Genomic DNA, 14,699 nt, shown 5'->3' with positions numbered 1-14,699 from the left:
TGCAGAAAGCTTCCACAACACATCCTTCTTATTCCTACAAAGAAAGGTCATCAGTAGCGTGTCAAACCATCTATCAAACTGTGTCATCAATCATTACCTTTCACCTACTCTGGTGCTTCCTGGACATCATGGTCCTTCCTTTCAAATACTAGTTAAGAGCTATCTGTCCTTCCTTCTGACAATTTCGAATAATACATTCCTTTCATTAGCCTATTTATCCATGTTCTCTCTACAATACCAAATTACTTCAAACCACTTAAATTCTTCTTGACCTTTCTGTTCTTCTTACGTCACTTTGACAAGGCAATTAATTCGTCTCAACAGCTTCATTTATTTGTTTGTGTTCAGCATCCACAATAATTATGCATCTATAAAGGGAAATTGGCTGAACTATCCTGCACAAATTCCAAGCCTGGTTTCCAAGAATGGTCCAGGCCTTGCAATCTTTATTTATCATTGGCTTATCACATGGTAATTAATCAACAGGTGAGAAGTCTGTTACCAAAGCCAAATACTTACATCCGCACTTCGCCAAGCAGCAATAGGAATAAGGAAAAGACAGCATAGCAATAGCGATAAATAAAAGGAATGAACGTGCAGATAAACACGGTATATATAAAAATTAAGGTAAAATGAAACCGTAAAAATGGAAGTTATAACCAAGTTATTGTATGTATGTATGTATGTTTTACTTATTGCACTGTATTGTATTGTAATGTAGGTATGATAACAACACTGACTCGGTTTGTAATGAACCAGAGCTAACAGGAAAAGAAGACACTTCAAGAAATAATATAAAAAAAAGCTGGACCAGAGGGAATACCCTGAAAAATATGAGACAAGTGAGAGCTGAACCCATCAGAGTATCTAAAGAAAAGAGGAGTGAAGAGAGATGGAGTGCCAAGAGAGACAAAATGTTTTCCCGGATTCCTTTGCTGAATGGACAAGGAAAGGAAAAGTTGAAAAACGCAAATCTCCCAGGGAAACCGAACAAGATGTCAGAGGGCCTAAAGTCCGGCCGTATATCCTGACGGAGGGAGAATTGAAGGGAAGGAGAGGAGAGCGCGACCATAAATTCTGACCATGGCAACATTGTAAAATCTCTTCACGCGATAAATCTCTCGTAAATGAGATATCTTTCAGGGAATGCTCGCAAACTTTTCAGCGGAAGAAACAGCGGAGAAAAGTTCAAATAGGTGTTACGGTTAGATACAGAGAACCCGTGTAGGAGCGTTAAAGCAATATATATCAAGTGGTAACAGCCGAACAGTGCAAAGTATGCTTTCCCTCACCTAAGTATCATTATGGCCTGAAAGCAGTCTCCTAGGATGGATCAGAGATCATAGATAAGTATATTAGAAATGCACTTGTATTATGAATTTATGTTGTTACATAAATGTCTAAATTAATGAAGCATTACTGCCTTAATGATACTGGGTAAAATAATAATAATAATAATAATAATAATAATAATAATAATAATAATAATAATAATAATAATAATAATAATAATGTGTAAATACATTATTAATTAATTTTAAAAGATTCTTACAGGCGACATAGACATATACTGTGCTGTAAGAAATATTAACTGTTCAAAGGAGCGGATGAGGTAATAAAAATTATGAAGTATATTTATATTTTCAAGAGACGAAAGATGACGTCAAGGTTACCGCATATGGAAAATTATTCCCCTTCTTTGCCTGACTTCCGTAATCCTTTCACCTTCAGCATTTTCGAAGGTTTCAGACAGCAGGGGAAGAATTCTGAAATCTCACAAGCTTTGTGACGTCATAGTGACAGGGCTATACTGAGGAGAGGGAGGCATAAAACAATGGGAAAGGTCGAGAAACTCGTGAGAAAAGAAAACGATAGAATAAATGGAAAGGTCACGAAACTCAGCAAGAAAAGAAAAATTGTTGTGTCGCCGAATAAGAGGAGGCCATTGAATTTATCATTCTGGGGATGGAGAAACACAGTTATATCGGGGATAATATGTGATGGTTCGAGCGAAGGGGTTTGGGAAAAAAATATCCTTCAGAGCAAAAACTGATGAGTTATTTATTCTCTCACATTCTTGAGAAAATACTGACTGGTATGAACACCAGATCGTAAAAATATGTTAACGCGATGACTGACTGTATTTACCTTAAAAAACTGTATTGTGACAATATGAGGTGCAAAACATCATTTCCTTCGATAGCAATGTATTGGACATTGCTCTCTCTCTCTCTCTCTCTCTCTCTCTCTCTCTCTATATCTATATATATATATATATATATATATATATATATATATATATATATATATATATATATATATATATATATATATATATATATATATATATATATATATATATATATATATATATATATATATATATATGTATATATATATATATATATATATATATATATATATATATATATATATATATATATTTTATATATATATATATATATATATATATATATATATATATATATATATATATATATATATATATATATATATATTGTATATATATATAAGTATATATATATATATATATATATATATATATATATATATATATATATATATATATATATATATATATATATATATATATATATATATATATATACATATATATATATATATATATATATATATATATATATATATATATATATATATATATATATATATATCACCATGCATGTTTTCCATTCCAGCTGATTTAGCAATTTCATTACGATCTGGCCAAGATTTCAATCACTGATACTATTTAGAGTTATTTGGCTGATAAATGGGCCGTATATTTGCTAAGACTGGTAATTTATTGTTAATTAAGAAACACTACACTTAGTAGGGGTGTTTTATATAGCTTGATTTATTTTTCAAGAAAATTAACTTATTTCGTAAAAGTTGCCTTCTCGGGTAAACCACTGAACGAGTACGAAAGGAAAGGAAAGCCACATTTTTTTCTTGTGACAGGAATTCATCAGTATTTTTTCATAACGCTGAAAAAATTCTTTTCCAATCTCCCTCTTTATTCTTTTTATTCAGAATGCAAATGCGGCTCAGAGAGGAAGCTACACTGCCAAAAATGTCACAAAACATTTCCAGAAGAATAATCGTCACAAAAATGTCGCAATGAGTTGTAATTTTAAATTTTCTTTCTTGTCTGGATAGGTTTTGAAACTTGGCTGCTTCACCAAACCTAAGAGTTTCCCCATTTTTTTGTCAACATTGCAACATTAGTCTCTCCCTTCTTTTCCTACCGGAACCTTGTCTCTCTGGCAAGCATGTTTTGCTTCTAGGGCAGATATTGCATTTGTATATCCTGAAACATTGTGAAATGTATTGACGGAAAATACTTTTCTTCCCTCTTTGTTTCATCGCTTGAGTTGTTCCACTTTCTACGGTTCGGAGTTCGATGCTCGTCTTTTTGGCTAACCTGGTAATAGCTTGTCTGTTTGGCTTTATATGTGTTTTTAGTTTTCTGTAAAAGAAAACTAGTGAGATGGTTTTGTCTGTCCGTCTGCACTTTTTCTGTCCACCCTCAGATTTTACTTAAAAACTGCTGAGGCTAGAGGGCTGCAAATTAGTATGTTGATCATCCACCCTCCAAACATCAAACATAACAAAATTGCAGCCCTCTAGCCACAGTAGTTTTTATTTTATTTAAGGTTAAAGCTAGCCATGATCGTGAGTCTGGCAACGCTATAAGACAGGCCACCACCGGCCATGGTTAAAATTTCATGGGCCGCGGCTCATACAGCATTATACGCTGTGCAGAAAACTCGATTACGTCTAAGAAACTTCAGCGCATTTTTACTTGTTTCTATTGTGAACAAACCGAGACAGGTGAGACAGCCTAAAATGACCCCGGCTACGTAGGAAGTGTTTTGTTTTGTGTGTGTGTGTGTGTGTGTGTGTGTGAGGTGAAGACTTGACACACTCATCTCTATATAAACGCTGACACCGCTACAGAACTCTACGTCCTGGAAATGAGTGGCTGACTATCGGGTTCGTTTCCAAAGCCTGGAGTGAACTAAAAATCAAAATGAATGAACATAATGTGTTTATACAGATAGCAGATATAAGAACACAATAGCCATGACATCTATATTGGTAGCTTTCTTTAAAAAAAAAATAAATAAAACTAACAGCAGGGGAAGGGTACTACTGCAAAACCTCCCAGGTTTGGAAATAATTCTTGCTCTTGCTTCCTGTTAGCTCTGATTTTTTAGTTCCTCGATCTTTTCTCTCACATTCAGGTCTGGGCTATATAAAGATAAAAAGTTTGGTGTTGCCAGCTTGTTTGAAGAAAAACTGCCTTGGTGTAAATTTGCTCATACGTACTGTAGTTATTTTGCAAACTGAGTATAATTCGTCCCACTCCTTTTGAATATTAATTAATGGTTGGTTATTTTTTAGATAAATATCAATTAATGTTGGTGATTTCTTGTTTTCATGACTGGAAGCCATTTGCTAATGGTAACTGATGACCTATTCATGATGCTATGAGTAACTAATTATTTTTATGTACTACACTTCAAGGCACTTATTTATATATTCCATAAAAATTTAATTTGAATGTTTATTTTCTTATTAAAAGAGATGATGAACTGAGAAGCCATAATGAAATCATGTTATCAAAATACAGAATAGAACTTCATACAACATGCATAATTTTGATATCTATTTTCATATTTACATAGTTGAACGTACCCAGCTCAAAAGGATACAAAATAATAGCTGTATTTTGCTGTATTTTTTAAGCTTACCCGATAAATGCAAATCCAAATCTAAAGAACGTCTATTAGTTTGATTGTTCAGTCATCACAAAAAACGCAAAACGATTTTTTTGTTATTCAGGAATGAGAATATCTAGTGTATTATGGTTTGAGAAAGAGGGAGGAGAACGATACAATAATCGTTTAGATAAAAATACAGACCGTCTGACCCCTTCGTTCGCGATACTATTGCAAAGGAATTACAGAAATATCGGCTAAAAGCATTCGTATTATAGTATTTCCAGAGGGGTCTGAACCGAAAGCCGTAAGGAAGAAAAGCCAATTTTCCTCTCGCGCAAAAGGCCATGAGTTGATAGGTGGGGCTGGACAGATGATATTGGTACTCAGAACGAGGACAAAATATTAACAGGGCCTGACGAACGGGATCAATAGTCGTTAGGAAATCGTTTACTTGTATTGGATGCTAACATAAAGTATTGGAGGATATTATCCTTTTACAGTGGGTACCGTCAACTCTCCCTGCTTGGTCTTTATGTTCTAGAACTGCCATTTCTTTTATTCTCGAGGATACGTCTCTTGGCATTCACTGTTCGCGTGTGCTTTATTTTTATCGCAGATGGCATTCGAATAGTTTACTTTAGACTGGACGGTCGGGATGATGGTACAGATGGAATAATTAACAGGAAGGTGTATAAAACTGCACCGATATATATCACGACTAATCAAAATCAAGACTAAATCATTAAAATATCCTCAGAGACAAATTTACCAAGATTTCGTAACCGACGGAGCGTAGGAACCGGTAAATGACGGTTTGGTTAATTAGCCTTACAATTATGTTAGTGCAATAAAATTAGATAAAATCCTCAGAAGGGCGAATATATAAACAGCTTTTGGGAGAAAAATATTAAGATATCTAATGAAATAAATAATAATACCCTTTTCTTATATCACAGAAAAATGTTCTGATCCCCAAAACAAATTGCTTAACTGATGATGATAAAGTGGAGAGAATGCGGAAGTAGAATTTTCACTTGAATTTTATTGACCTTAAACACAGTCTGCACATGCTATTTTTTTCTACATTTAAACAAGTATGGAAAGGGCTGCAATTCCTCTTCACATTTTACCTCGAAGTATTACCTAGACCAAGGTAATACTTGTATTAATATTAATACTTATAAACTTATAACACTCCCCACTGGCTTTTTGAAAGTAATGGCTAATGCTTTATATTCACATTTGAACTTTGACCTCTTAGTTTGGCATTGACCTTGACATTCAGATCCAAGTCTCAAATTGGTCACACCCCATCACTAGTGGGTGATATACGTGAAAATGGAAGTAAGTATGTTGAAAGGTCTACAAAAGCACAGCTGTTGAAATTAGTCGCACTTATCAATTATGTTTCAAAAAGGGTCAGAAAAATGAGTTTAAATCAACCCTGAACAGATATTTCTATACACAGGTGCGAAAACCTCGCTCAAAACAAATGTTTATCTGTCACGTTGTTTGTATCATGCTAATTTAACTTTAATTGCCTGTCCAATGATATATGTATTTTTAAATTTTCATTTAGCCCAATACTGCATGGTATAAAGTAAGGAATAATATGCAATTTCTCATCGTTGTGACTTTGCCCTGTATTGTACTATTTTTGCATTTATTGTAAGGGTAAATGCTTGTACTTTATTGAAGTTTACTCGCAAAAAAAAAAAAAAAAGTCAAAATAAAGGCTCGATATAAAATAAAAAATCTATGCTCGGCCAAATTTTTTCATGATTTTTCTTTACCGGTGCAAAACAACGGTAAGTTAATATTCCATTGTTTGGTACTAAGGACCAGTAAATGTGTGAGCGAGTTAGTACAGGTAGTAGCGGTAGAAGTAGCTGTATTTATATCTTACTTTTAGCGTAACTTTAGATAATATCCCTAATGTATAATATATCCACGCTCGAAGAAACATAATGAAAATGGAACTTCGAATTCTTTCCATAAATTTATATATCAGTGAGGCATCGTAAGTGTAAGTTAAAGAGTGCATTCATCGTATATCGCAGAAACAGGCATCTCTTCAAGCAGATAAGCCAGATCTTCTGAGAATGCCAAGATAAATAAGAAGCCTCCTGGGATGCCGCGCATCTCCTGCATGACTCCTCGAGCAAAACGCCGCCCATCGCCGAGTTCCAAACAGGAAGTCTTAAACAACTCTCCGAAGATTCTCAGCGAAGAGGAAAGTGATTAAGACACCTTTTAACAAGTTTTCTTATTTTAGAAAACGAATTTCAATCTCGAAAAAATGCTGAGAAATTGGTGGGTTTTGGCGAATATCCATGAGAGAGAGAGAGAGAGAGAGAGAGAGAGAGAGAGAGAGAGAGAGAGAGAGAGAGAGAGAGAGAGAGAGAGAGAGATTGCCTCCAAGTATGTGAGAAACTGACGTTGGGAAATCGTCTTCGGAATCTTGAAAATCTGATATTTCACGAGTATTTTCCTAGTAGAATGAATCCTCTTGGATGGGCTTTGTTGTTACAAGCAACTTGATAATTCAGGAAATATTTGATTTCATTTTAGACGATTGATTTCCTTACAGATTCTAGGGTGGCTTCCACATAGTTCGCTGTGTGCTCAAACTTGACATTTATCTTACACATATGTTTCCCATTCTTTAGATTCATTTATTTTGACAGATATTTGCGTTCATTAGCCGTAATGAACTCCTGTGCTTGTGGGTGAAAAAGAATAAAATATGCAAATCATCATCGTTAACGTGAGATCGGATATCTATGGGAACGATGAGGTTCCTTATGCATTTCATATTTTGGTCATCAGCGTATCAGTAGAATCAGCCAAAACTATCAGGAAAACCTGAATTTGATACTGAATTGTGAAGGCTTTTCTATTCTCCTGCGAGTAATGGCGTGTGTCACCCTCAATCAACTAAAAGAACCTTTACTTTTGCAAGTTGGCGGAACACACATTTCATATATGCAATGGAGAGCATTGTTCATAAATCTCTCTCTCTCTCTCTCTCTCTCTCTCTCTCTCTCTCTCTCTCTCTCTCTGTGTGTGTGTCTCTCTTTGTGTGTCTGATTAAATAAATGACCCTGAGGAAGACACACAACGATACACAAGTACATTTCTGGCTATCATGATAGATAAAATAAACAGAATAACTTTATAGTCTACGCATTTAGGAATACAGCATCATTATTTAAAAGAACGTGATCACTACGAAGTAATTATTACTGGAAAGAAAAATTGTGTGATAGTTTAGAGTATAGTGAAAAAACATTCCATATATCAGCATAATTCAGTTACATGTCTTTTCCTGCCTATGATTAGGCGCATGATAAATACACTAGCTAACTTTTTTTTCGTAGCATAGTCATTGGATACATATTCAACAGATTATATCAAACTGGGAATATTATAGCTTCTCTGTTGAAGTTTTTAAATTGTGTCTAATGGTGGTATCAGGTAGGGAGGGGTCTCGGAATAAAAAAAAAACTGAACTAACTTGAAGGAAAAGTCACTGGAGTTTTTCTGACGAAGGAGAACAAAGGAGACTCAGAAGTTTGATGGAAGAAAGGACGCTTGAGAGAAGTTTCCTTCGCACAAATGAAGAGGGATTTTAACGTTAATGAAAAAAAAAAAAAAAATTACTGAATGGCAATTAGTTCCCGAGTTTGTAGAACAAGAAAATTAGAGCATATTGGAAATGAGATACAAAGAGGGTAGATATAAAAGAAAGATATTTGCTACAAGTCAATTCAAAAGATGATGAGCTAGTGTAGGGAAAAATGAGACGAGATGTCTAGAAATTTTTTTCACACCTGTTTAAATTTTACTATTTCCGTGTGTACAGAAGCCAAGGCTGGAATCCAACTGTGATGATGACATCAACTAAGATTTTGAAAACAATTTTGAACAAACAAAGCAAATATTGATTATAAAGATTTTATATACAATATAAATATATATATACATATATATATATATATATTATATATATATATATATATATATATATATATATATATGTGTGTATGTATATGAGCAAATATTGCATAATATAATGTCCAAGGAAAATTATATACCATTTTGAAAACAATGAATAAATAGTATACGTCCTAAATGGAAAAACTTGAATTTAGTAATTAAAAAATATCTAATTCAACAAGAATAAAGTGATAAATTGGCAGCTGTCACATAAAGGCATGAAACAGCATCGAGTGAATATGCCAAGGGGAGAGCTACAGGTTTCTTTTAGATGACCAGTAATAAAGACGAATTTCGTATTTGGCAGTTTGAAGGAGGTCTGAGGCGGCCCATAAATAATGCTGGGAGCGAACGAATGGCCACATGAACATATATCTTTGTGAAAGAGAGCAAGATTAAAATAGGAAGATGATTTAAGCATGATTATAGTAAAATGGATTTAGTGGAGTGTATATATGTTATATATACATATATATATATATAACTATATATATATATATATATATAAAATATATATTTATATATATATATATATATATATATATATATATATATATATATATATATATATATATATATAATATATATATATATATATATATAAATGCTATATATATATATATATATACTATATGCATAGACACACACTCATTTAGTCTAATAAACGTATTTATCTGCACATACAAACTCTCAGTTAAAAAAGAAATTTGACAGAAAAATTTTCATGTTCGGCACAAAGTAAAACCGTTGCACAGGCAATCTAAATATATAATAAACAGGTAAACATTAATAGAAAATATTCATTATCTCGAAGAAACTAAAAATAAATATTTTCATATGGAAGAAATATAGGAAAAATTCAAAAACCTCCTGTATGAAAGCCTGACTTTCCTTAAATGGAATCGCTTCCATTTTTCCACATTGCACCTTCCTAGGAAGATTGGCAGAAATAGTATTGGGAATTACTGGCGGTCCATTATGGCTTGCTGTAAAGAGTATTCGTATCGCAAAGTTTCAGGTTAATCAGTAACGTTATCAAGCAAAATAATACAAAATTCTGTTCTCTCTTCTCTCTCTCTCTCTCTCTCTCTCTCTCTCTCTCTCTCTCTCTTCTTATAATACATTTACAAATAATTCATCAAAACGTAAGTCCTCTTTCGGATGTCAATATTGAAGTTTCCGCCAAAAATACGAAAATCAGCTAAAATGAAACTCATTGAGTGGGAAACACTCACACAAAGTTTCGAAACCATGTCTCAGTTCTCACTGTTGATTTTAACCATTTTTACGGAATTATCTACAATCACGTCACTTTTTTTTTTTTTAACATATGACGACATGACGCATTATTACGTATATACTGACTTGCAATGATTTGTATGTAATTTTCCTATTTGTTTTCGTACGTTATGTCAGCCCGATACCTTTAGCAACTCTAGACATTCCTAAGGTTGCTGTAAGCACTCGGTATACTGTGCAGGTCTGCCTGCACAGGCGACCTGCGCAGCCGCACCTGAACGCATTGGGATACGCTGGGGGTCTTGGAATGTTTTATTCACGTATAGTGGGGCCCTACTGCATATCATTGTCAAATAAATAGCACTGGAAAGATGAACTTTGCCTTAGATTTACTTCCAGACGCAAGAGTTTCTGACAGAATTATCAGGTAAAAGTGACATGACTATACAGGTCAAGCATAATTTCCCTATGGCAATGAATATTTGAATAAAGCACCCAACGTTACTTTTAAGTATAATTCGATATCACCAAAAATAATTTTAAAAACTATTTAATATTATAATTTAAAGAAATGAACGTATTTGGTATAACCTAAACAAAAGCAAAACGAACAATAAAAATCCCACCAACCAACTGAACAAGAACAGAAAATCTTATAATAAGAAATTATAAAGATTTTCAACTGGAATGTTTTCTGCAAAAGAAATATTATAGAATAAAATCCGAATACCGTATTCAAATAGAGAGAACTCTTCTTCAGAAATGCACAGAATTCACATGTCTTCCCAGCAATTCCCTTGTAGAGTCCACGATCTGAAAGTAAAAAAATGAAATTATCATTAATTTTACTAAGTAGAAAACTATCCAGTCACAAGTCCTCTACTAATTTACTAATTACAAGATTCAAGAGTCAAAAGCAACTTCTCGTTAAAACTACTAAAGATAAAACCTGTTTATTAGGACGATACTTTATGCATTGACCTTTCCTCTAATTCAAACGACTCTCATAGTCGTCCTGTAGCTGATGCATGTAGCTACGAGGACGTCTCGTCAGTAGGGATTCAAATCTTGTCACTATGACTGTGCTACAAATCACCTACCAATAACTGTACATAACTGTACTTCCTCTACATTTAGACTCTATCGATCTAGCAGTTCTTCAACTCCATATAGCTAACAAGTTTCGTGTTTCACTCTTCTTCTTCATCCTAAAACTTAGACGTCTAATTTAGATACCCTGTTCATCAACCTGGCGACCTGTATTCTTTCCTTCAGACCAGCCTACCTCAAACATTCTGATTCATCTTTTTAACTGTGAATCATATTCCCATTTGCTTCTTTTATTACGTGAGCCCTTTACTAACTAAAAAGTCACTGCATATATTCTTCACTCCTGCTTAACCTCCTCCTCTTGCTATCGCATTTTGTCAAAATTCTCACTTAAATTTTCATCGCCTCCCAACTCTTCCGACTTAATAAACGTTCAAGTAATCCTATTGCCTGACTCTGCAGATAATCGTTTCTGTGTAGCCTTACCAGTTCAGACACTTATTTTCTCTTACTAAACCTTTCAGATCATTGTCCCACTGTGCTTTTTTATTGCTACTTCTTCACTGGTACCAAGTGTTAACAGCCCAACCCACTTTCCACCGAACCAGTGAACTTATCAGGAACAATTCGCAATCCCCTCTTAATCGGTGTCTTTGGCCTTGGCGCAATTTTTTATTTATCTTCATATTTGCAAATGAAAATAAATTAAATTTTCATCTTCCAGTAACTCCTCTTTAGGCTGAACCATTTCAACAACTCTCCACACACACACTATATATATATATATATATATATATATATATATCTATATATATATCTATCTATATATATATATATATATATAATATATATATATATATATATAATATATATATATATATATATATATATATATATATATATATATATATATATATATATATACTTATAAAATTATCTATCGTTTTAGTACATTACATTAAACCTTGGTTAGATACATTGATCCCAAGAATTGTCGTATATTGAAAAGAAATAATTTTGATGACTGAAAAACAATTAAGTTTGTATAGAGAATAAAGCCCCTTTCCACGAAGTTATGCTATTCACGATCTGGAAGTGATTATTTACACAGCTAAATTCTCCGCATTTACACCGTTCAACGGTATTACTGTACTTTTGAATTATAAACCACAGAGGCAGCATTATTTTCCATAGATTAAAACATTTTTGCAATTATTGACTTACAAATCGTTTCGCGTCTACGTATTCTTGTTCAGTTTTAACTAACTCGTAGCTGATAACTCTAAGCCACATTAATAGAAAAACTAATGAAACTATGGCATTGCTTGTTCACGCAGACAATCGAATGACCTGTTAGGCTGGATCCTGCCGACACGGAATGCGGCATCGAGAAACGCCACTGCAGTATTCCCAATATCCTCGGTGTTGGTCTCAAAATTAACTATCGTTACACAAGGAAAACGCGACCAATTGAAGTTGTATCTCTATCGATCAAGAAAAGTTAATTCCTTGTTCGTTCTGACGTCTACTAGTGATGAACCAGTGCTATTATGTCTACGTGTTAATAGTTACTAGCGTAATGAACCAAGTTAACCTTCCGTACATATAGGACATATAACACTACTGGCATTTTAGTTTTTCGTATACTCATCCTCAGTGGTTTAGTTAATTTCATCCCATTCCTTTCTCGAGTGACGAATTTCGCTCTAGGACAATCGTTACTTTCCCACCTATTTCCCAAATTAACTAACGTAACTATGGTCAGAGCCAAGGATATCGCCGATTACAGTTTATAATCCAACATTAAACAATTATCCTTACATAACTGTAATCTTCTATCCACACTACATATGGTCAAGCTTTGATCACTTCTGTCAACCAGCTATAGTTACGAATAACCATTCTTCAGTCTTCTTAAATTTTGAAGTAACAAGAACCTTAATACTCAGGTTGAACAAATAAAGAATTAACTACATACTTTGTTGCTTGGCTAATATACGTGACCAGTAAAATAGTTTTTAATTCTTACCCATATGATATTCATAAAATATTTACTACAGTTCTAGTATCCAGGTTCTGATCTTTAGTTAACTAAGTTATTTTCCCCAGAGACTGAAGCAGACTACAGTCAGTAGTTACAGTAACCTTTGTCCAATGCTCAATTAAGTACTTAAGTACCTTCAAGTTCAGGTACACTGACGTCTCTCAAGTCTTAGAACTTAAAATTCTTAGCAACCATTTTAGGCCTTCCAAAAAGAAAGCCACTGAATACGAGCAAAGTTTGAATTTTTAACCTTATTTTTTCATACTCAACCATACAAAATATATTAAGGATAAAGATAATTTACCATTGTTTTAAAAGCATAGTTCATTGTTAATCTCATCCAGGACAGTTTTGTGAAACCTAAGGGAAATCCATGGTATCATTAGAAGCCCATCATAGCAATTGCTCAAGTTCTGGGCCCCAGGTTTCATACTGCATTTGTTTCTAATCCAGGAAAAACTTCCGGCGAGTATACTTCACTCCTTAGGAATTAGGTCACACAGTCTCATCAACCTGGAATAGATAAAAGCTTAAGGACCGGTTCAGGACAGTAAACTTATTTTACTCTAAACAGAAATTATAACGTGAAACCTATTAGGAAGGTAATCGTTCCGAGAAAAATTTGCAACTGAACTTTCAAGAGTTATAACAAATTTAAATAAGTTTGAACTAAAAAATATTAACCTTTCAGAAATTATGTATAACTAATCTAATATTTTCACTTCGTACAGCACTAACGACTTTACGAGGGTCTGCGTTTAACATTAATCAGACATGCCACAGCAGATTTAGGATTAAGCCTGAAAAAACTGTAAACTTCTGCTAGTATATCAAACTGGCAGTGTAATGTTGACTATGAATGAAAAGAGTTCTTACGCAGTTACATATATGAACTAGGTAGTTACAATAAGTATCAAATATCTAGTAAGACTAAGTTTTAACTTTTAACTAATTTTCCTGGGACTTCAGATTTAGCAATCTATTTAAAGTGACTACACAATGGACCTCTCTGATTCAATTAACTAAAATCCTATCAAACTTAATATAAACACTCACCAGTAGCTGGAGACAGTTTTGTCCGGCGAAATTTTCCTCCCAGGAACTAATTATGGCAGGACTTCCGTCCGACCATAACTAGTTCAAGGGAGTACCTCCACCCCTAAAGGGGCACCGCCCCTATAGGGGTGGAGGAAAAAAAAAAAAAAGTTTTTGTATAGATATAAACAGCAAATCACTCACCGTTTCTTTCTATCTTCTCTATTTACCTATCCTCTTGAAAACTGATGCAGGTCAAACTCGTTCTCCGTGAAGATTCCATCGCCCAAACAGAAGACCGGTTAAGAGGTTTGAATATTCATCATTGATATGTACTGTCACCCAAGTAGGTACTAACACGAGTGCACCTGAAATATATTAAAGAACTCAAATCAACTATGCTCCATATACCTTGGCGTAAAAGCAGATTCACCATCTACCCCATTGTTAAGAAAGAACCAGGAGTTAATGTAGAATTAAAAGTCAGGGAATCATTAAAACAAAAGTTCAACAAAATACGAACTAATCGACTCACAAAGAAATCGGTTACATTAATGACTCAAGAGTGGCAAAAACTTAAAAAT

The 14,699-nt window shown here is 33.7% G+C and overlaps 1 long non-coding RNA gene across 1 annotated transcript; it reads right to left on the bottom strand.

The window, feature by feature from the left end:
• Positions 1-10,784: 10,784 nt before the first annotated feature.
• On the bottom strand, positions 10,785-14,516 carry LOC136838368 (uncharacterized). The gene is made up of 3 exons (XR_010852957.1): positions 14,320-14,516; positions 13,385-13,593; positions 10,785-10,799 (listed from the first exon to the last, which is right to left on the bottom strand). It is a non-coding gene; the product is annotated as an uncharacterized lncRNA (long non-coding RNA).
• Between the last annotated feature and the right edge of the window lie 183 nt (positions 14,517-14,699).

Source organism: Macrobrachium rosenbergii, chromosome 4, assembly GCF_040412425.1.
Source record: "Macrobrachium rosenbergii isolate ZJJX-2024 chromosome 4, ASM4041242v1, whole genome shotgun sequence".
Lineage (NCBI taxonomy): Eukaryota > Metazoa > Arthropoda > Malacostraca > Decapoda > Palaemonidae > Macrobrachium > Macrobrachium rosenbergii.
The sequence above is the reverse complement of the archived record's forward strand: the minus strand, read 5'-3'. Positions and strand labels throughout refer to the sequence as shown.